The 22,422-nt window shown below is 38.1% G+C and overlaps 1 long non-coding RNA gene across 1 annotated transcript; it reads right to left on the minus strand.

Annotated features, from left to right (window-relative positions):
• Window positions 1-12,571: 12,571 nt before the first annotated feature.
• On the minus strand, window positions 12,572-22,382 carry LOC119143329. The gene is made up of 3 exons (XR_005102670.1): window positions 22,256-22,382; window positions 14,398-14,519; window positions 12,572-12,665 (listed from the first exon to the last, which is right to left on the minus strand). It is a non-coding gene; the product is annotated as an uncharacterized LOC119143329 (long non-coding RNA).
• Window positions 22,383-22,422: the final 40 nt, after the last annotated feature.

Here is a 22,422-nt window from a genome sequence, read left to right on the forward strand (position 1 = left end):
TAGCAGTATCTGTGCCCTTCCAAGCAAAAGCAGTATTGCATCAATAACAAGTGATGTCCAGAAGAAGCAAGCAAATCTTTAACTAATTAAGAATCAAGCTGTTTTATATTGTTCATTATTTGGTTAGCTCTCATTTGGTGGATGCTATCAAGATCTTTCTCTTTCCTCAATTTCCTCATTTTGGAAATAGTAACTCCAAAATAATCATGAAAACCTACTTCTGATCATCATAACATTTACAACTCTGAGACTTATCAGTTACTCTGTTAAGAATAAAAAAATACATCTGCTTTCAGTCTAGAAGCTATTATGGAATATGGATGGCTAAGAGGTACTTACACATAGAATACAGCCATGCTTGAACAAGCTGGTGAGGAAATATGTAAGAAAACTCCACCACTGGTTTAAAAAATGTGGAAGCTAAGTCAGTTAAGAAATTTGTATAAATTAAATGCACATCTGAAATACATAATGTCACTATATTAGCGTGGATAACATATTTTCTTTTTTGCAAGGATTATATGAAGCTACAGCAGTTTGGCATGCCTAACTAATGCAAACCCAATTCTGGTTTTTCTTTTTCCTAAAATAATGTCAAAGAGAGAAGAAAATAGTAAAAACCAAATCATTGTTTTCTTCTTTACAATGTGCCAAGAAGTGCAACAAAAAGTACTGAAATGCTAATGCAGGAAAAAATATAGTATGTGAATTCTAATGGCTTTTCATTAAATTTTGATGAAGTTAGAGATAGGGTTCTGCTGCAAGAACACAATGGTTATTGCAACACAGAGAATTTATCAGCAAATGCAGAATATCAAGAACATGGTATCAAATCTTTTCTTTAAGACTACAAAGAAGCAGCTAACAAATCAACAGTGTGCATAAGCAGTTCACTGATAAATCCTGGAAATAAAATGATCTCTCGTCAGCTAAGCCTCTGATCTATGATTATTGTACAATCAAAACAGGTCTTCCATTTTCCCTGAGTATAACTGCATACAAACAAATTTGCAAAAATGACAGACTATTTTGAAAGAATAACAGTCTGCTATCATAAATCACACTGCAACTAAACCTTATAAGTCATTATAATTTGACTGCTGGTGGGAGAAGGGATAAGACACAAAAATTGTCATTTTAGGAGTGAAAGGGAGTAAAATCAGCTGAAATTGCATAGAACTACTGTCAGTCATGCAGCTACCACTACAGCCATTCTACTGTACTTGCAGAGCTTGGATAGTCTTTTCCTTTCGAGTGGTTAGTACATCCATCTAATCATCATTTTCCTCCCAGTGACAGCTCTCAAGTCTTTTCCTGACAGTTATAGGTTTTTTGTCTGCTTCTAAGGAGACCTTCCAAAAGTAGAGAAGCAGAGAATGGTTCACATAGTGTTGACAAATCAATGAAATCTGTATCAGGCCATTTAATCGTCATATTCTGCTTGTATACAGAATTATATGTAAATATTTTGGATATCTTATGAGCATAATCCCATAATTCCCAATGTTCTTGTCTAGAAGAGCCCATCTATTACCCGTGAAGTTGGACTGCATTCATTCTAGGTTATAAGCCTGTAAAATTCTACTGCAGACAATACTTAATGAAAGATATATTTAATGAACATTATGAAAAGTGACAAGTTATCCAACACCACTCTCACATACGTGCATAACACATTAGCTAAAATTTTATATTAGAACAGCTGGCCAGCTGAGACGTCTTGTTTCCTTTATATAAATATAATTATAGCTAAAAACAATTATAGCAAGACCTTCATAATCACCAAATTAGTGAAGATGTTTGAAATGTTATTAATGGATCATTTGCAATCTCTTTTTCTATACTACTGAAACTATCATTTGCATTTTATGTCCCATTTTAATACCATCATCCCAATGCTTAACATCCATATCAGTAAGTTCAAAAATACTGCTGTCCTTCGGAATGTGGTTTAAATCTTCTTCCTAATGTGACTTCAAAAACATTAGAAAAAAGTTCATTATGTTTTCAAAACAATTTGCTACCTTTTGAAAAGGAAGACACACACACAAAAAGTCTCCCAACCCGACAGCCAAATGTCATAAAATGTTACCAGCTCGGAAAGTCTCAACAGCTGGCATTGCTCCTTTTCTTTGTACTGCAGTGCCCCCTGCAGGTGTAAAAGATCTTCTCTGTCTCCATAGCATTTTCTGTAGCTCTTTTGAGTGGAGCACCTCATCTGATAAACACTTCACTTCCAAAACCCCTGCTAATCGCTGAACGTTGTTTGACTCACAGAACAAACATATAAAGCAGAAAAACGGAAGGTAGAGGAAAAAACCTTTGATACATACTGTATCTTAGATGAGGAAGACTATGCATAAGCCAGACAAATGAGCACCTTGCAGGGGTTAGTGAAAACTTGTGTCCCAGTCTGTACTCTGTAGGTCTCAAGAGGTTTAAACTGGACAGGAATATGATTGTCCTCTAAAGCAATTTGAATCCAAAACCTCTGGCTTCAATCTTAAATGAACTGTATGTTGTTACTATTTTTCTTAAATGAGCACAATAAAAAAAAGTAAATGAAGTCTTTCAGGATGATAGATTTTGTGAACTAACCACTCCCAGCAATATATGTTAAGCATGACCCCAGACCACTGACCTTACATGACTACCATTATACTGCAGAACATACTTTGAAAAATAATAGATGCTCATCCCTCTTTGACAGGTTTCAGATAGGGAGCTATGGAGCAATCAAAAAGATCCAGGAGGCAATGTGAACCTCTGAAACCCAGGTGGGGGCCTGATGGCCTTCTACAGCAGTTATGCTGGTACTATTAGAGTGATTGCTGTTCCATCCAAAATGCACTGTTAAAACTAGGTAATTTGAGGGATTTGTGGAAATTATTCACAGACTAGTAGCTTGATTGAGGAAGCATGTCAAAAAAGAGACAAAGCAAGGACATTTCACAGTTGTCTGCAAGTAATATTTGATTTTATTAGTTGTGTCATGTTTCCCACTGTATTAAACTCTGGAAGGATGTTAAGCATAAACTCCATGAAGTAATTACAACATATTCACAGCAGATAAGGCATTGTGGATAAAACTGTATATAGTGGTTTGTCCCATTTTTGTGGAATATACAGTTTCAATGTAGGGACACGTGAAGCTTCAGAAACACTGGCAGTACATAAGGAGTCTATAGGCCTGGTTCCTTGCCTGTCCTCCACTGACAAATTGGAAATATGCAACTAAAAATTAATAAATTAATTCCTTTACTCTGTAAATTGTTTTCCCAAAGAAGATGCTTCTGTGTAACTAGTAATAGAATAAATTAAGAGAACAGTAATTGTGACAGGCTGACCATGGCTGGATGCTGGGTGCCCACCAGAGCTGCTCTGTCACTCCCCTTTGTCAGCTGGACAGGGGAGAGAAGATACAACAAAAGGCTCATGGGTCAAGATAAGGACAGGGAGATCACACAGCAATTACTGTCACAGGCAAAACAGACTGGGACTTGGAGAATTGGTTTAATTTACTGCCAATCAAACCAGAGTAGGATAATGAGAAATAAAATTAAATCTTAAAACACCTTCCCCCCACCCCTCCCTTCTTCCCAGGTTCAACTGCACTCCCAGTGTTCTCTGCCTCCTCCCCACCAAGCAGCGCAGGGGGACAGGGAATGGGGGTTGCAGTCAGTTCATCACATGTTGTCTCTGCAGCTCATTCCTCTTCACACTCTTCCCCTGCTCCAGCCTGGGGTCCCACCCATGGGAGACAGTTAGTTCTCCATAAACTTCTCCAACCTGAGTCCTTCCCACAGGGTGCAGCCCCTCAAGGAACAGACTGCTCCAGTGTGGGTCCCCTGAGGGGTCACAAGCCCGGCCACCAAACCGGCTCCAGCACGGGCTCCTCTCTCCACAGGGCCACCGATCTTGCCAGGAGCCTGCTCCAGCACAGGCTGCCTGCAGGGTCACATCCTTCGCATCCACCTGCACTGGCGTGGGGTCCTCCATGGGCTGCAGGGGAATCTCTGCTCCAGCACCTGGAGCACCTCCTCCCTCCTCACCTTTCTTTTTCACTGACCTTGGTGTCTGCAAACTTGTTTCTCTCACACATTCTCACTCCTCTCTTTGGCTGCAGTTCATGTTGTGCAGAATTTTTTTCCCCTTCTTAAATGCGTTGTCCCAGAGATGCTACCATCATCGCTGATGGGCTGGGCCTTGGCCAGCGGCGGGTCCATCTCGGAGCCAGCTGGCATTGGCTCTGTGGGACATTGGGGAAGCTTCTAGCAGCTTCTCACAGATGCCATCCCTGTAGCCCCCCCACTACAAAGCTTTGCCACACAAACCCAACAAAGTAGTTCAGTTTTAGCTGAAGCTATGTATACACACATTATAGATTATAAAAATTAAAAAAATCATGTTCCAAAATATTTTTGTATTTACAAGTAGTTCCTGCTTATTTTAAATCGATTTGGTCTTCAGCAGCACTGCATTATAATTTTGGAAGAGTAGAAGAACGCATTCTAGCTCTAAGTCGTTGATTGTAAACTTTTTCTTGCAATTATATAAATAGCTATTGCAGTTGAATTAATTAGTAGTGACTGATCTAGTTGGTCAAATCTATTTTTTTACCCATTAGACAGACTTTTGAATTGAAAATACAGGGCATTCATAAAACTAGATGACAGAAATCTCATTAAGGAAATGGCTGTAAACAGATGTAGCTCAACCTCCGTTTTAGTGATCTCAGTTTATAACATGAGGGATTACGGTGCAGCAATGGTGGTAAATATATACATACATATATATATACACTGAGGTATAGATGCACATAAATGCATGTGCATACATATCTATGGGCATGTCCTTCAGTTCAGAGCTGCACTAGGTTGTATCACTACACTGAAAACCAAAACCTAAATGTTCATGTGGAATTTTATTCTCCTTAACCCTTCTGACAGTCACAGGTTCACTCAGGATGTGTATTTCAGAAACAGAAGAGTATAAGATTTCGGAAGGGAAGGAGGGGAGCAGTTGTCACATGTAAGTACTTTCCCTAATTTCTGGCTTCTTCTGGGGTCACCTGCTTCATCTCCTTTTCTACTCACCTTTCTTTTATTTCTATATTTCTTCCTTTCTTTTCAGACATCTTGCTGATCACTACTTCGTACACTTTTTCTTGTTGTCATTAATGGAGAAATGTTTATTAAAACTGAAAGACAATAGGTCTTAAGATGGTAAATAAGGACACTATTACATCAATATTTTTCTTTGGACTCTAAACAGAGGTGGCCATTTCCTACACATACCTAGTACTCATGGTTTTGTTGTATCTTGGGATCAAATTACATACCTTGGTGATTAGTGAGGTTTTATTGGTATGACTTAGTCCTTGCAAACTAGATGCCAGCAAATTACTTACTTGGTCACAGTTCATTTTTTAGTATTGGTCAATCTATTTAATTAGTTAATTTAATGTGTATCACCTATATGGTGGGTTTTTTTCAATTAAAATCCTAATCAGCATAATTAAAGAAAATAACATACTTAGGGCAGTGCATTGTTTGCTAAGCAAATACAGAAGGTTAAATCAAAAGAATTTTTTGTTGGCCTGGAAAAAACTGGAAATTCTGGAAAGAATTGGCTGCAGACTTGGTTTAGCAACCATGTCTCATCTTATGGCTTATTTAAATATTCTTACACAAGAACATAAAACCACATTAAAAAAACCCACAAGTACAAAAATTTCAGAATGAAATGTCAAGGGTTCCTAACTATCCTTTCTGTTCAGTGCTGAACAGACACAGGAGAGCAGGAAGCAAAGGTTATTTTAACGTTTTTCATGATTCATGTCACTAGATTTTATTCTTACTGAACTTGAGATACCTACTCAGACAAATACAATGCTAAGTATCTGAAAGGAAGGTGTTCAGTTGAAACTTGTTCAAGGTTCCCTCTGCAGTCTGTGGGATGAGGCAACACATGCTGTGGCAGATGTCTAAAGGGCAATGGCATTGATTGTCACCTGAAGAGGTCTATCCCCCTCTCCCCACAAAGCAATCCAGGAGAGTATACACTAAATAACAAGCAAATGTTGGTTTTCAGTCAAAATTTTGAGAACAGAAGTGGATTAGTAGAATCTTCTCTTGCAGTGAGAAGAATGTATGAATACAATTAGATATACAGAGCCTTGAGTGTTAAAGAAAATCACTGAATAATCAGAATTAATGGCTATACAATGGATGCATCGAAGGAGTAACACTGGTTTTGTAAAAGTTCCATGAGACTAAGAGGACAATAAATACACAAAACATAGTTAAAATTGTTGCCTAAGAAATGACAGCATACATATACTTTTGCTTAGGGAATTACTTACAGAAAAATTGAAAGGAAGATATTAAAAATTCTTAAACCATATAAATAAACTACAATTCTATTTTTAAAATATTGTAAATTGAATAATATAGAATAACTACATGTGATCAGGAATACACATTTTCACCTGTGCCTCTGGAATAGGAAAAAAAAATTTCTGAATAAAATCTTCATTTTTTTGGTTGGCAGGACTGTATTGTGAGTGACAGAGGAGTTAGGAAGAGGAAAAAGAGGGACTCCCTTCTCAACAGCAGCACAGATCTATGCAAGCTTTACAGACACCTCTAACTATGAACTTCAGCTTGCAGGGAGCCAGATCCAGAGAGCAAGAAGTCTCTCCCACTTCTGTGTATCATTGAAAGTACTCAGAAACTGAGGACAAATAAAAAACAATTGGGTGTGGGGGGGTGGGGATGGGGGTGTGTGTTTGAAAGCAAAACCGTCAAGAATGTACCCCAGACTAATATCCTTTTATAATCAGTGATAAAAATGCACCAGAGGCTATGTCTGAGTTCAGCAACTACATATAATTAACGACAGCGCTAATATTTTGCTGTAATCCTAGAAGTCTTTGAAACGAAATCCTTTAAACTTCATGTGGGTGAAAGAGCTTCCCTGTGCAGCACTGACAATATCCAGGTAAATTGCTGCCTAAGATTATAAACACTTTTGGATCATAAACACTTGCTTAAGATTCTTAATGCTATAAATAAAACTCCAGACTGATTTGGTTTTGTTTGATTTTCCTAAGTCAAAAGATTGTGGCTATATTGCTGAAAGAAGAGCTGAAGCAGAAAAAAATTAGTGACTTTTCCTTTCATATGCTTGCCTCATGGAGATCTGTTTCTCTACTGGTATAGAAAAAGATTGAGCCCATCTATTTTTCTTTCCAGAGAAATCCAAAATCTAGGCCTATATTCAGATCTTAGGCTAACCTCTGCTTTTACTCTGTTAAACATGTACATCAGTGATGATGTTTGATGTTCAAAGAGGAGCGCTTGAAGTGAATGTGCAACAAGGGCACTACTATGCTATCAGGACCAAGCTCCCTAAAGTTCTATTGCTTTTCTGAGGAACACTAGAAAAAAATTCATCCAGGTAAGTGGTATGTGCTGATTTGTTGCTTACAAATAGCTCAAAGGCTGTGTCATTTCATTAGCTGAAAGAAGAAAAATACTTACCTACATTTCTTTAAAAAACTAGCAGAAAATGCTGCACATTTGCCTGAAATCAGTCTGAAGGCATCTATCCATCCTTTCTGACTGAAAGTGCTAAAAATTAATCAAACACTTAAGATGTTTCACTCTAGCTTTACAAATACTGAATAATGAGATTGGGCAGCTCAAAGATAATAACTGGCATAAGTTATTATGATCAAACAGCACTGGCATTTTGGAGTTTGCTACTTCATTAAAAAAATTACAAAACTAGTTCCATAATATTCTTTCCTTGGTTTAATTTAAAATTATATCATTTTTTTTATTTAAGTTAGGAAACCAGAGAAAACTGGAGCTTCAATAAAAGTTATGCATAGGTATATCCTTTCAGAACATCTGCTGATATAGCCCCATGGTCCTATTTCTAAAATAAAACAGCTTTCCTTCCTCCTACAGCACAAGGTCCAAGAGATTACAGCCTTACAAGTATGTCATACCCAGATCAATCTTTGCCACCAAAAAATGAAATTGCTGTTATTTCTTCTGTTATTTGGTCTTCTTATCAAGGGGGTTATTTTTTTTAGACAGATACATATTGAAAGTTACAACTGAATCCCAGTTCTGTTTTCCTTTAAAGTTTGGTTCTCTTTTGTCTTACAAATTTATTGTCATAAAAGTTTTTCAATTCTAAGCCACAGAAATTAGGCAGGCAGAGATCAATTGTACAGAAAAGGGAAATACAATGGAAGATATGCAAACCTGCAATCAAATTTATCCAAGTACATTACCACACAGACTGAACTATTTCAGAAGCAGGTTAAAAGGATAGAGGTTTTTCCTGTTTGAAGATATTTGCACCTCACAGATTGAGCCAAGTTTATGCACATTTTCTCATCTTGTACAAGTCATGATTACAAGATAAGAATGATTTGCACCTGGATTCACCTGATTTGAAAGTGTAAATATCCAGAAACTGTAAAAATACAATCTATCAATCTTAACCTAAAATTGAATAAATCAGACTCCAAAGGATGATAACCAAAATCCTTTTGTAGTAAAAAAGCCTGAAGCAAAAAGTACTAAAATTACTTAGTAAAAAAAGGTAATATACAAGAAGATTGTTGCCCCAGATAGTTGAAAGAATGTCACATATTTTTGCTGAATAAAGTTAATTTTTTGTAGCACAAAGTCTATCTGGCCACATGGTGCATTTACACTGTCTGACAGCTTGCACTTCAAAAACCTCCAGTTGCATGTGTATTATCTGAACATGGACTGTCATAGTTAAAGCTAATAAAACCAGTAAATGGGTCAGATATACAGATCAAGACAACTATGAAATTGTAAACAAACAGCAACTGAAAAATTTAATTCCTTTTAAAGGTTCATCTAACTCCTATCAAAATATGTCAGTGTATACACTGATTTAACCAGAGAGGTATCACAGCCTCTGGCCCAGTAAGCTCTCGTCCAGGTTACAGGGTACAGGCATTGCTCTCATTTCTCCAGTGACAACAGGCTTACCTTGTGGTTTAGTTTGGTTGCAAGGGCAAAGAGCTATTTTTGCCCTCAGAGTCTTTAAGGTCAGTTATCGCTTCTCAAAGCATTAAGGTCAATTAAATGTAATTGAGGGTTTTTTTAAAGTTTACACATTCATGCAAAAGTGCAAAGCATGATTACTGCATATAGTATAATTCTAAAGCTAGTGGTTTATTATTTATCAAAACCCCTCAACTTTATATTGCTTGCAGAAACAGAATGCTTCAGTAAGCCTTCAATATGCATTTGAAGGCTGTGTACCTATTAAAACATCTTAAGAAGTAGTTTTTCCTGACAGTTTCACTGATTGACCAAGAGGAAATAAAACCACAACTCCCTGCCTCCTCAGGTTCTGTGGATTCCCATGCAGTCAGAGAGAAGCAGAGACAGCCCAACTTCCAAATTCAGGAGCTATGTGTTCACCTGTTCTGTACATGAGGCATGTAAACCAAAGCTGCTTTTAATTCTCTTTTAAAAACATGTAAAAATACATTAATATATTCCCAACCTGTGTAAGATATTCATCAGGGGTTCTAGCACTGAACTGTCATTACTTCTTCTGTGTATTCTGTAAGTATCTTTACCTGTAACTGGTATTTCTCATGAGGATCATGATCATGAAGATTGTCATGTATTTCAAAACTAGCAGGAGTTACTTGTTCACAAAGCGATGGAGGCAGAAGATAATTTTTTTTTTGTGGGGTTGTCACTAGCACTTCCAGCAAGAAGAAATGCTTAGTCCATTAAGGACAAAGAAAAAGCTTGAAATATTTCTGCTTTAAGAGTTATTTTCACGCTCATTTAATCATCTGAACTTATGCAATGCTTTCAATAGTTCACGCTCAAATTATTCATAAATTGTCACCCATCTATAATGATGATTGCAGAAAAGTATTTGCACATTCCATTTAGTATTATTGCTCCAGTTCAACAAATGCTTGTTGAAGTCAAGTCATTGATTTAAAAATTACAAAAGATTGAATTTAAAATGAGATTTTTACCAATGAATATATTTATTGAATATTTAAGGACATTTTTCTTTCAATGATCAAAACGAATAGAGAATTCCTTAAAATACAGTTTCTGAAATTACATTCCATCCTGGAAGGTTATTATTACTACAGATTATTTCACCTATGGTTTGTGAAGTTGGACTCTTTTTGCAATGAAATTTTAATAAATTAAATTGCTTGGAAATCAAACTACTATCAAATCTGAAAACATATAAAAAAGGGTGACTGCCAGTAATCTAGTGTAAAATACCCCAATATTAAGCGACATTCAGATACCATGCACTTAGAACACATTGATGCCAAAAGTCATCATGGACTACCCATAGCATTTAAAAGCTGTCACAAAATAGGAAATTATGCTGAAAGTACCATGATATTTTTAAGTGTGCTTGTAAAGAAAGAAATCTTTTTAGTTTGAATTTCACCTGTAAGAATTCTTGCATTCTGAAATCATTTTGTTCCCAAAGTGCTCCCATCTCCCTCAGGCTTCCCAGAGAGGACAAGCCCTGACGCAGCATGAGAAGGGTCTGGACTGAGAAGTCTATGCCCATGGGCAGACCTCTTTGCTCCTCCTGAAGGATTCCTGAGAAGCAGAGTCAAAGAATCATCTTTTGACAGCAGCTCCAGCTGCTTGCTTCCACATGTAACCTGGATTCAGAAAGACTTGAACTTTCCCCTGCTCTATAGTGGAAAACACTGCAAGGTTGCTTAAACGTTATCTACAAAGCTCATGCACAGGCTCCTGACGATACACAGCAAGAGAATATAGTCAGACAGGATTGCCAGGCAAAGACACAGGAGTTTTTCAACCAACTGTTTTTACCTATAGCAGCAAAACCATACAAATGAAGACTTACTTAGAAAAAAACTCTCAGGATGGCATTTCTGGCAGAAAAGTGCATGCCCGCCTGAGTAACTTCATGTGCAGACAATGGTCTTTACTCTAAACCTAGCTCTGTCCCATTTGGAACAGATTTCAACTTAGATGAGCATTTCATCACTTAGCTATTTCAGGATAGGTATATTTCCACAGTTTCTGTTGGGGCTAAGCTGTTTAAATGCCTACTGAATTAAATTTATATTTCAAGAAATAAAATGTTAGGAAGATGGGAAATAATATGACTAAACAGGAATTTTCATGTCTAGAATTCACATCTTAGAAAGAATTACACAACTCTAGCACTGACAACATAAGTTAACTGATGGAAGCAGAGAGTTCGTTTATCCTTTTCATACAAGTCTTATTTAGACTGTCATAACTTCATCTTCTCTATATTCTCCGGCAGCAAGCTTTCCACTTGTTTTAGGATATCTTAAGTTAGGTAGAAAACAGTATTACTGGATAACATTTCATCAAAACCCCTGCTTTGTCAGGTTAAAATCTTAATCTCCTGGTAGATAATGTTATCAAAATAATCACACTTTGTTCACCTTTACTTCTCAGGAAGATTCATCAAATCTGTCAGAAAATGTTACTACAGCAGTCATGGTTCGTAAAGATATTCCAGAGAGTGGCAGATTCAATTTTTTTTTTTTTTTTGAGTCATCAGATAGTTTGAAGTAAACATTACTAAACTGTTGATATTTCATATTTTTTTCTGTCTGGCTTCAGTTTCTCACCAAATCCCTCTGAACCTGGTAATGGTTATTATTTTGTAGTCATGGTTGAAAAGTGGAGGACATACGCAAAACATTCAGCACAGAAACTTCAGGCAGGATGCTTTGAAGGGCTGGAATGTTACATCTACTTTTGCCTCCTTTTTAAACCATTTGTTGCACGAATACACTATATTTATGCACATGTCTATTATGAGATCTCCAAGTTATTTAAGCAGATGCTTACTATAAAAGTGCAGTCATTATATCAGACTGGTGGTACAATTCTAACAAAAGGTCCTGCAACCTTGTCATACTTACAGCTTCACTCCATCACAGCGCACAAATTAAATCTGACCTTCATGTACTACAGTAATGTATACAGACCTTCAATTATCAAGTGTTTGTCTTATGCAAATGTTGTTCAATACCTTTTAATGATGTTGCCAAGTATCATTACAATAATGTCTTATGCTCATTTTCCAGTGATGGAGATTATTTTAGCTAGTAAAGTTAACTGGCATAAAATACAAAGTGAAATATAGAGCTGAAGGAGCTGTGGAGCTAAAGCAGAACTCAGAACTTACACATCTGGTATTTTAAAAAATTACCCAATACTCTATGTGCCAAAATAGATCAAAATCTGAATTGGAATTCAGAGAATTTTGTCTTCTATTGCCTGTTGTGTACAGAATCTCTTGTCTCACCAGGCCATTTCCTATTGCCCAGCTCAGCAAATTTTCTCTTGCTTTCCACTGAACTTGCCACAATTCTTTGTGAACAGACTATTTTTAGGTAAAGAAAGTTTTGTCATAGTAAATCAACAAATAACTTACTTCTCACAGTCTAGCACTGTCTCAGCCAGAAAAGGAGACATAGTTAAAAAGATCATGTGCTCTTGAGGTGTTGTTAGCTGGTGAAGGAGAGGACAAGTCACTTGGGTCACTAAATGCAATCTGTGAGCACCCTGAGGCTGTGTTGACTCATTGCATGCTGCCTGTATGGAAAGAGGAAGCACTCTTTTCACAAGGAGAAACAACAGGTCACATTGAGATCAAAAGAAGCCCCAAAAAAGCTGAAGTGGTTATTTATGTCCTTTCTCAAGGAGTTTGGCTTTTTCCCCCAATTACTTTTTTGTATTTTTACAAACATCAAATTCCCATTTAAGGACAGGAATCAGTGTCTTATCTGTTCTTGTCACCTTTCTATGCAAAGAAGCAGAAAACAAAGATGAAAATGCTTTAGTATGTTTTGAGAGCTCTCTTTTAACATTCTAACGTTTTTTATGTCTTCAAACTCAGTTATGGCCTTTCTAATTCTGAGTCATTAGCTACAAAGAATTAATGGGGCCTAACTAATCCATTTCATATGCACACCATTAGTTTATTTAGATAAATTTTCTTTACTGTTTCTGTGTGGACAAAAGCTTAACAAAGATGAATAATTTCATAGAGAGCATATTACAAAAAATAAACCGAGTGTTAATTTGCTTAATTAGTCACTGAAAGACAAATGTTGTTACAAGCAACACTATTTTTGGAAATGTCACATTCACACGCTAAATGTAGTGGATACATGGGAAATACGTATAAAGAGATATGATGTAAGTATACTCATTAAGTTCACCACTGTACATACTTTCATTTGGTTTACCACTTCTAATATAAAGAAGACAAGATAAAACAATGAGAAGGTGAGATAAAGGGTCAAAAGAAGATGGATGGCAAGAAGGTGAAAAAACAATTAAAAATAATTACTTCTGGTAACTGCACATACAATACATTATGCCATACAGGCAAGTTATCAATAATACAAAGATTTTAAAATCTTTCTCAATCCACATAAAAATCATTTTTGCAAATATAGTACAGGACTGGGGAAAAAAAAGATAATTTCAAAGAGAATCAGGCAAAAATGTAACAACTTATCCATCTGCTAAAGCTGAATTATTAGGGACTGTGAAAGACGAAAAAAACCCTAACTACTTGCATATTGAACCAGAACTTGGAAAGGAACAGTAACCTAAACATCAAAAGTGATGATTATGTGCTCTCACTGTTTACAAACACAACTCTCCTCATTCCTGTACTGAACCTCAATTACTTGTATTTTACAGAAGAAACAACAAAACAACATCTACAGAAGGGCTTTCAGGGGAAGTCATAGGGAGAAGACACAAAACCACATAATCATAGAATGGTTTGAGTTGGAAGGGACCTGAAAGATCATCTAGCTCCAACCCCCGTGCCATGGGCAGGGACACCTCCCACTAGACCAGGTTGCTCAAAGCCCCGTTCAGTCTGGCCTTGGACACTTCCAAGGATGGGGCATCCACAGTTCTCTGGGCAACCTGTTTATGGGCATAGCAGATGTGAACCTGGACACAGGCATCCACACAAGCTGTGACAAGAGAAAAAAAGATGGAGTGCAAAAGTAGACATTTTAAATAAATAATGTGTTAGGAAATGAAATGAGGCAAATTGTGAGCAGATGGAGTGATTTAACAACAATGTGCCATTCCCCTTCTATAGTGTCCATTTTTCCGACTAAATTTTCTATTTAATGTATGACTTCAGGTTCTGCTCTGGTTCTACTTCAGATGTGAGCAGATGGTGTGATTTAACAGCAATGTGCCATTCCCCTTCTACAGTGTCCATTTTTTTGACTAAATTTTCTATTTAATGTATGACTTCAGGTTCTACTGGCTTCCAGACAGTAATTCATCTCACCTCAGAATTTCAAGGCATGGTGGACTCAGCACTTGGCAGCCGAGTGAGTCTACAGTGGTGTCAGGACAGAGGCTCCTTCTGCCAAACTTCAATCATTTACCTCTGAGGCAGCTTTCTTAGACCTTCCTCAATGTCAATAAAAAAAAATAAGCGGTTTTAGAGAATGATTCATCTAACATATTTTTAAAAGTCTACTGTGGGTTGAAATAAATTCCTTTCCAAAAGAAGTCTATTTCTCTTCACTGACCAGTGAGGCAGCTTAGATTGACTAGCTCAAATATCCATGTCTAGACTGCAGTCCATGCCTGCATTCCTTTGACAAATCCCACCCAAGATGTCAACAACTGAGAGAGAAAACTTGGAACTGTCTAGAAAACATGAAACTGTCTGGTTATAGGAAAACAAACAAGCAAAACATTGTTGGGCCTTTTCTGACCTATATGGACATTTATGAAAGATAATTCTTAATATCAAACAACATGCATAATTTTGGGATGCAAAAGAACCCCTTTATTTGGGGGAAATTAAAAAGCAAAGAGCAATTCTAGATTGCTTGGCAAAAACTCTCATTGTCACTTAGGTCTTTGGCTTCAGTTTTAATAAAATCAAGCAAAAACAGAATAGAAAAAGAACAAAAAAGCAAAACCACACTTGTGACTGCTCCAAATTTCATTCAATATTCTTATATTTTGTTCAATAGGTTATAAGTGTATCAGGAAATTTTTAAAGACAATTTGCAACATATAACAAAGATCTGCTATATATTTGCAGATTTATAATTTCTTGGGGAGGGTGGTTAATATTAATTAATAAAATTAATTAATAAAGTTAATCCCTTGGCAATACTTAACATATCTTTATATGATTTTTATTTAGAAAAGATTTGCATTTCAGATTTCCACTTGACTCCTTGGACAGATCAAGGGTACTATAGAAGTGGGAACTGGAAAAGTTAATTGCCACCTAGGTTGACAATATGGATCTACAAAGCCCAGACAAACAGCAGTGCCACCTACTGCTGAGGCCTTAACTACAGAAACTACTAAGAACTGGGCACAGGTACCTGATGTATGGTTTACAGTGGGTAGCTCACTTATAGGAGGAACTACTTTCCTAAAAAAGGAAGTTTAAAAGCAAAGTTAAAAACAAGTATCTGTGCATGGGTGAGATCACTGTCTTCCATTTTTGTCTTATTTTTTCATGTAAATTATTCCAGTTGAGGTATAAGACATTTAAAAATGTTTTTAAATTAAAGCGGGAAGGCAACTGATTTCCCAGTCAGATGTTCCTTTGATTTGCTACTTGATTTTGGAATATATCAGCTGCACTTGAGCTTCCTACACACACTCTCACTCACTCACTTGCAGACTGAGGTATTCCTGAAATTAATCATTTGTTCTCAGACAACTTAACATAAAATAATGTTATTTTCAATAAAGGGCACATGAAATATTAGCAGATCCTATTTGGAGAAAATGTTTGTACTGCTGTGTTTAATGAAGTATCCAGGAGCAGCTCTTACAGTAGGGGCAGTGGGGTCCATTTCCACAAGGACTTTACTACCCCTCAGTTATCAGAAAAGATCTGATTTCATTCCTGCATCAGGGTGAGGCACGGCACACACTGTGATGGAGCCCAGCAACCAGAGATGTGAGGACAGCAAGTGCAGTGAGATGCCACATCAGCCCCCGGCGAGGATCTCCCTGCCATCCCCCCAAAACCCTGCTCCTGCCAACACGCATGGGGCACGTGGGGCTGAGCAAGGAGAAAGTTACTAGGTCCTTTGTGAAGTAATGGCCATTTCTGGGGGTGGTGATGTTTTTCCAACTTACAACTAATTAACCTCCTCTTTTATTGCCCAGATAATGTATAACCTACAGACCTCTTCTGTCATGTGTTTCTTCTCTTAAATCTCAGTTGTGTTACATGTATACACACTAGCCTAATACAAAATTTTCTGTTGAGATCACCAGCAAAAAAAGCCTTAGAGAGGATGCTGGAGACACCATTCTAGAAAGTTGTGAGGTTTAGATTTCCCATTCCTCTTGTAAAATGATTACAATATTCCAGGAACATACTAGCCCCCAAATGTAGGATACGTGCTAATTGTTGAAGCCACCTGACGGTGAGGCTTCTAATTCAACCACCTCATGTACCTGAGACAAGAGAGGCCATCCAGAAGGTGAGTTGTTTCACCATAAGATATATTATGAGCTGATTTAGCTTACTGCAAATGAATCTCAATGTTTACTTTACATTAAGCAAATAAATGAATGAGAAATTTTAGCTAAAATTTATAGGGCAGGAAAAATTTTAATGTGGATCTTTCAAAATGAAGATTTTAAATTCTCATTTCAGAGCGATGTTTTGGTTTAAAATTTATGACATTTGTTTTTAATAGAATGAAGTATACCTTGACCTGCAGTTGTCAGGTTTTTTGGTAGAAACCAGGAAGTGTCTATTCAATATCATTCCTTTTGAACAAGCTCCTTGGCATATTTGCTATGTGTGACAAGCAAAAGCACAGATTAGCTTTACAAGCTGTTTCAGTGAAGACAAATTTTCTGGTCTGAAGTGGTCAGTTGTATACCGCAAAGGACAAGCAAACTTTTCTCTTACCTCCTGTATCAGTGGTACCATGTTAATCGATATTGAAAACAACTTTTAATACTATAATTAGATGATACTACAAATACGTAAAGGCACAACCTAAACTCTCAAGAGGCTGTTGGCAGATATGAAGCTGCTAAAAGGCTGACCTAGCAGAGTATCTAGGTGGCAGAGTCAGATCAAATGCATGATTTAAATAACGCTACTCTGTTCAGTCTAGATAGATGAGGCCTGTGGAAACTGCGGAAGAATGATCTTCTCTTTGATATTTAGAAGTATCTTGAACACGTAATCTTCGGGCTAGATAGTAGCTTTGAGTCAACTCAGGGGAAATCTCACCCTGTCATTTTGTTAGCTGCCATTACTCAGTATTCATTAAAAGAATGTTCCAGATAAAGTGCAGACAGGTGCAAGGGAATAAAAATTAAGAGTACTTTGCCTACTCGGCTTAATCAAAGTAGATTCAAGTGGCACCTAAGACCCAAGCAAGGGCAGAAAGGTTCAGACAGAAATCAAGATAAAGACAAACTTCAATCAATACAACCATGAAAAACTAGTGTTCTGTGCTCCTCATAAACAATATTGTAACATTTTATTTAATGAGCCCTAAATTACACAATGTCAGTAAATAATCACAATAATTATGTTTTATTTAGTTAACTATGTCAGTCATAGCCTCACTCGCTGCTCAAATAAACTACAGGCTGGTCAGCTTGCAAGTTATATCATCTAAGGTTGTATGCACTGTTGGATATGACTAAACTCAAATTCCTTCAGGCTTTGACTGAACCTCTGTTAAGGTTCAGCAGATCTACCCAACTGCTATATACTACCTATATACTGTGTTGTATAGTAAGTACCTTCTTGTTCAGAAAGGCTGAGACTGCTAGCCTTCTGCCTTGAACGATTTTCTTGACTTAAATCAACTAAATAGAACTGTCTCATGCTTTACATTTTTTTCTTGTTCTGATTCCATCTGAGAAGCCATATTACAGGGCTGCAGCTGGAAAGTCCATTGCTCAATGGACTTCTAGTAACCTATGTTCCAGCTTTCTACACTGCAGCTTAAGATGGGTTCTTATTTCATAGAATATGACAAACAAAAGACTTGAGCATTTCTAAGGACCGTTTAAAATAGGCAGTTTGGTTTTCCCCCTTCAGTCTGAATTCTATGATAAAGGCTTATTCACCAGTCAAAGTTTTAGATTTAACAGATAACAGAGGGTTTAGTTTTCTAAAATTTATTCAAACTAATGATGCAATGTCTACCCAACTGATAATGATGGTTTTCTTCTGCTTACATACCATTGAGAGACTTGGCCTATCAAATACTGGGAGATGCCACAATTATTCAGCTTATAATCAAATGAATAGTCAGAAACTGTAAGTGGTAATTAATAATACAATGACATGGTAGTTACTATTATAACTAAAGTTAGTTGTTTCCTTGAGCAGCAGTTAAATCCAGTTTCTTGTTCTTCCTCACTTTTGGGTGTTTTTCTGACATTGATATATCACCATATTCCCTTCCTCCTAACACTTTTTGATCCAATGCAGCATAGCTTTGTGAAACTTTTAACTTCAAGTATATGCATTTAGCTCTTTTCCCTAGTAATCAAAAATCTCTTTTTTTACTTTCTCTGGAATTTGACTCTTTTTTAATTCGCAATGACAAACCCAACAATTAATGCAAGCTGTTCTTATGAATTCAAGCCCAGTCCTACTTGTGGAATGTTCCTTCATTGTTGGCTTGGATTTATTAATGATACTATTTACTAACAAAGTTCACTAGCAAAGATGTAGTCTTGGTGTTGTAAATCTGTTTCCCACAGACATGAAAAGAAGCAGGACAGGAACTGGAAAAAGCGATTAATGAAGAAAAAAACTGCACTCCCTGCTCTGAGACATTATCTTCCCATATGATGCCCCAAACTGCATTTCACCTTCACATTTATTTACAAACTGAGGGGTTTGGGGTTTTTTGTTACTTACAGGTTTTTTGTTACTTACAGGCTTCATTCACAAAGCATATACTTTTAAAGCACTTTTTTCCCCAAGGATCTCTTTGGAGGTACACCTTAGAAAGATTCCAGTCATGACTCAGATGCACTAGATCTATTTTCACATTGCCTTTCAAACAAGGTGACATTAATTTTGTTTATTTTTCTATTTTTAGTGACTATTTCAGTATTATGTCTATATCATCTGGAGATCTTTGCTAGAGGTTGCTAATTCTAATTTCATAAAATAAATTGGCCATTAGTTGCCTTTTGAAAGCCTTCTGCTACTGTGCTCTCTCACAAACCTCAACACTTTTTCAGATTTGTTAACACCTTTCTCCCACAGATCCTTCGTATAGCTAGACATCTTCTAGACATTTTAACCCTAATTCCTGCTGCCCCCCGCCATCACCCCTCCCCACCCCCAGTCACCAGTCTCCCTCCAAAACCATTTATCTGGAATCACTTCTGCTCTTTTGAGCTCACTTTTTGTGGGGACAATTCCTACATTTGCTTCATCTGTGAATTTCTATCTCCTGTAATCGTTCCTCTTTGGGTCCCTGTTTGGACACCTTAGCCCAGCACAAAGTGGTTCTGCAAGAAGGATATATCCAGCTTAGAAGTATAAAAAAATATTTGTCGGTTATCATACACAAATGATCAATACTAGGTTAGGCATTTATGTGCTCACCAACTTTTATAAGATACATGCACAGCCTTTGCTAGCCAGGCAGCCTGACAAGAGTCAGGAGGGGAGGGGCAGTTCCTGCAGCTCCCTGGAGCACAGCTGCAGTTGTGCCATCTTCTGACAACCTGGTTTTTCTTTGATTTTATACCTGCCCATGTTGGTGCTTTTCCTTGTCTTACCATGCCTGCTATTTCAGGTTCCTCATCTCACATGAATCTCCTTTTCAGACTTTCTGGCAATGTTTCCCTGCCGCCCCTCTGACCCCTGCAACTCAGCAATCTCCTCAGAAGTCTGAGCCATGGTACATAGGTTACAGAGCTGTGTAGTGTCAGCAATGGGCCTGGTATCATTACTGCATAGACACCTGAACAGAAATTAAGACAGAGGGAGTCACACTCCTCTTTGTAGCACTGAGGTGACTGTGACACAGGAGGTAATTAAATTAATTACTTCTAAGCGGCTACCAGTCAAAATCATAAGTTTGAGCATAAGTTGCTCAATGGTAACCTATATGCTCATGCTTACCCCATAGAAAAAGCTTACTTTTTTCCTTGTGGTACACCATTAGACAGTTCTTCAGATCTTAATATATCACAATAAAACACGACACTTTCTTGAACTTTTCAATCAGTGTATCAGCATTTGGATCTAAGCCAATTTGAATTAATGTTGCAAAAAATGGCATTAAATTCCTCAATGACACCTATCAATAAAAAGAATCTTCCATCCTCCCCATGAAAATTTATTATGCAGAGCTCATAGAAAAGAGACATTCAGTAGGAGACATAATTTTAAATTATATACACTTCTGAATTACATGCATAATAACATCTTTCTCGGTAATAAGAGACTTTCAAGGTAAGTTTTACTCTCAGTGAATTTCTTTACATGTCTCCTCACTTTCCATGCAGGACTCAATCTGTGAGATAAGAATTCTGTCTTACTGGCATACACATTATAGTGTGACCAACTTAATCGTGCTGACCAAAAATGAAACAAAGTTAAAGTCATATTACCAAAAGCTCCTTTTGCTGCTGTAGGTTAGCCTGTTAAAGGAACTGATTTTACATACACTTCCAAGTAACTTACAACTTAGCTATATTGGTGCCCCAAAATACCTATTCTGGTGAATGTCATGTTGTAAAACCATTGAAATGTGGATATAACTCATGGAAGCCTTTTTTTTGTAATTTTATTCTTAAGAAAATAGCAGAGTATTACAAAGAACAACTATTAAAGGAGCAAAGAATGAAAGCTGTATGTCATGATATAAAAATGTTGAATATGGATAAATTTAGATAATACAAAACAGATAAAATCTTTGACACATGAAGTATAAGGGTCTGATCAAGTCTACCCATGGGAAGGGGAAAGGACCGAGTTGAGATAGGCACCAAAGAAGTCTTTATATTTTCTTCTAAAAGGGTAAAAAAGACACAAATGCCACCTGCTGCATTTGAGAGACTCTATTGGTTTGCTGTCCTTGGCAGTTACTTGCTTTGCCTATAGTTGGAATTATCCCTGATTTTTAAAGGTTTAATTCTCACCAACTCAGGAAGCTTAATCTACACAGTCAACTTCCAATTCATGAATAGATCAGACACAGTACAGAAGGAATGAGACGCTAACTAATGCACTTGAGTTCACATCTGGAAGGATGGGAATGAAGAGGGTCCTCCTGCCCTGTCTGTCACCTTTGTACTTGCCATAGCTGTTAACCAAGTTATCTATTTAGATCTGTGTAGTCCTAATGAAACTACAGCCCACTACAAACTAGAACCCCATAATTAGAGAAAGGTGGTTTTTTTCCCCCCATCTAGCTTTCTCATCTAAAAGCTCGTTCTGTAAATATGAGGAAAGAGTACAGGATGAGAAAAGAGGGCAGTAACTCCACCACAAAATGGCTTGGTTGCTGTAAGACAACCCCCAGGGTATCAAGGTCAAGGCTCCCCCAAGAAAAGGCTGCACCTCCTTCCTTCTATCCCAAATCCATAACAACCCCTCCCATGTACCAACGAAAAGTAGTAATAATGGATGCCAGAGGAGGAGGAGGCCAGTTTGTGTAATAACATGTATTTTTTCGCCAGCTAGTTTAGCTTCAACTGCAGTCACACCCCTGGGAGGTTTCACACATCTACACTTCCCTCACAGGCATCTTCCCTCTCCCCAGTTTTCTTCATCCACTGTCGGCTACAGGCTCTCTCTCCACCTCACATCCATGCGCTGTGCTGTCTCTTGTAATCCTGTGCCAGAAGGGTGAGCGCACTCACCTTATTAAAACACAAACACACACACACACACAAAAGCAAAGAACTTCGCCGCCGCCCTGAGTGCGCCCCTTCGGCAGCAGGAAGCCCCACGCAGCGCCCGGCCCGGCACAGGGCGGCGCTGACCCCCGCCCCCACACGCCGCCTCGCAGCGACAGCTGACCGGGTGACAGCGTGGGGCGGGCGGCGGGCACCCCGCGGGCCCGCTCCCTCCGCCGGCCCAGGCAGGGCGGCCCAGGCAGGGCGGCGCACCCAGCACCCGCCGCCCGGGGGTGAAGGCGGAGCGCGCTCACCTCACCGCCCACCGCCCCCCTCGCAGGGCTCTGGGGCGCCGCTTCTCCCAGCGCGGGGGCTGCGGCCGGCCGCCCGGCCCCTCCCCTCCCCTCCCCTCCCCTCCCCGCGCCGGGCGCCCGCGTCCCGCGCACGCCAACCGCCCCGAGCTGCGCAGCAGGGGCGGGGC

This window comes from Falco rusticolus, chromosome 2, assembly GCF_015220075.1.
Source record: "Falco rusticolus isolate bFalRus1 chromosome 2, bFalRus1.pri, whole genome shotgun sequence".
Lineage (NCBI taxonomy): Eukaryota > Metazoa > Chordata > Aves > Falconiformes > Falconidae > Falco > Falco rusticolus.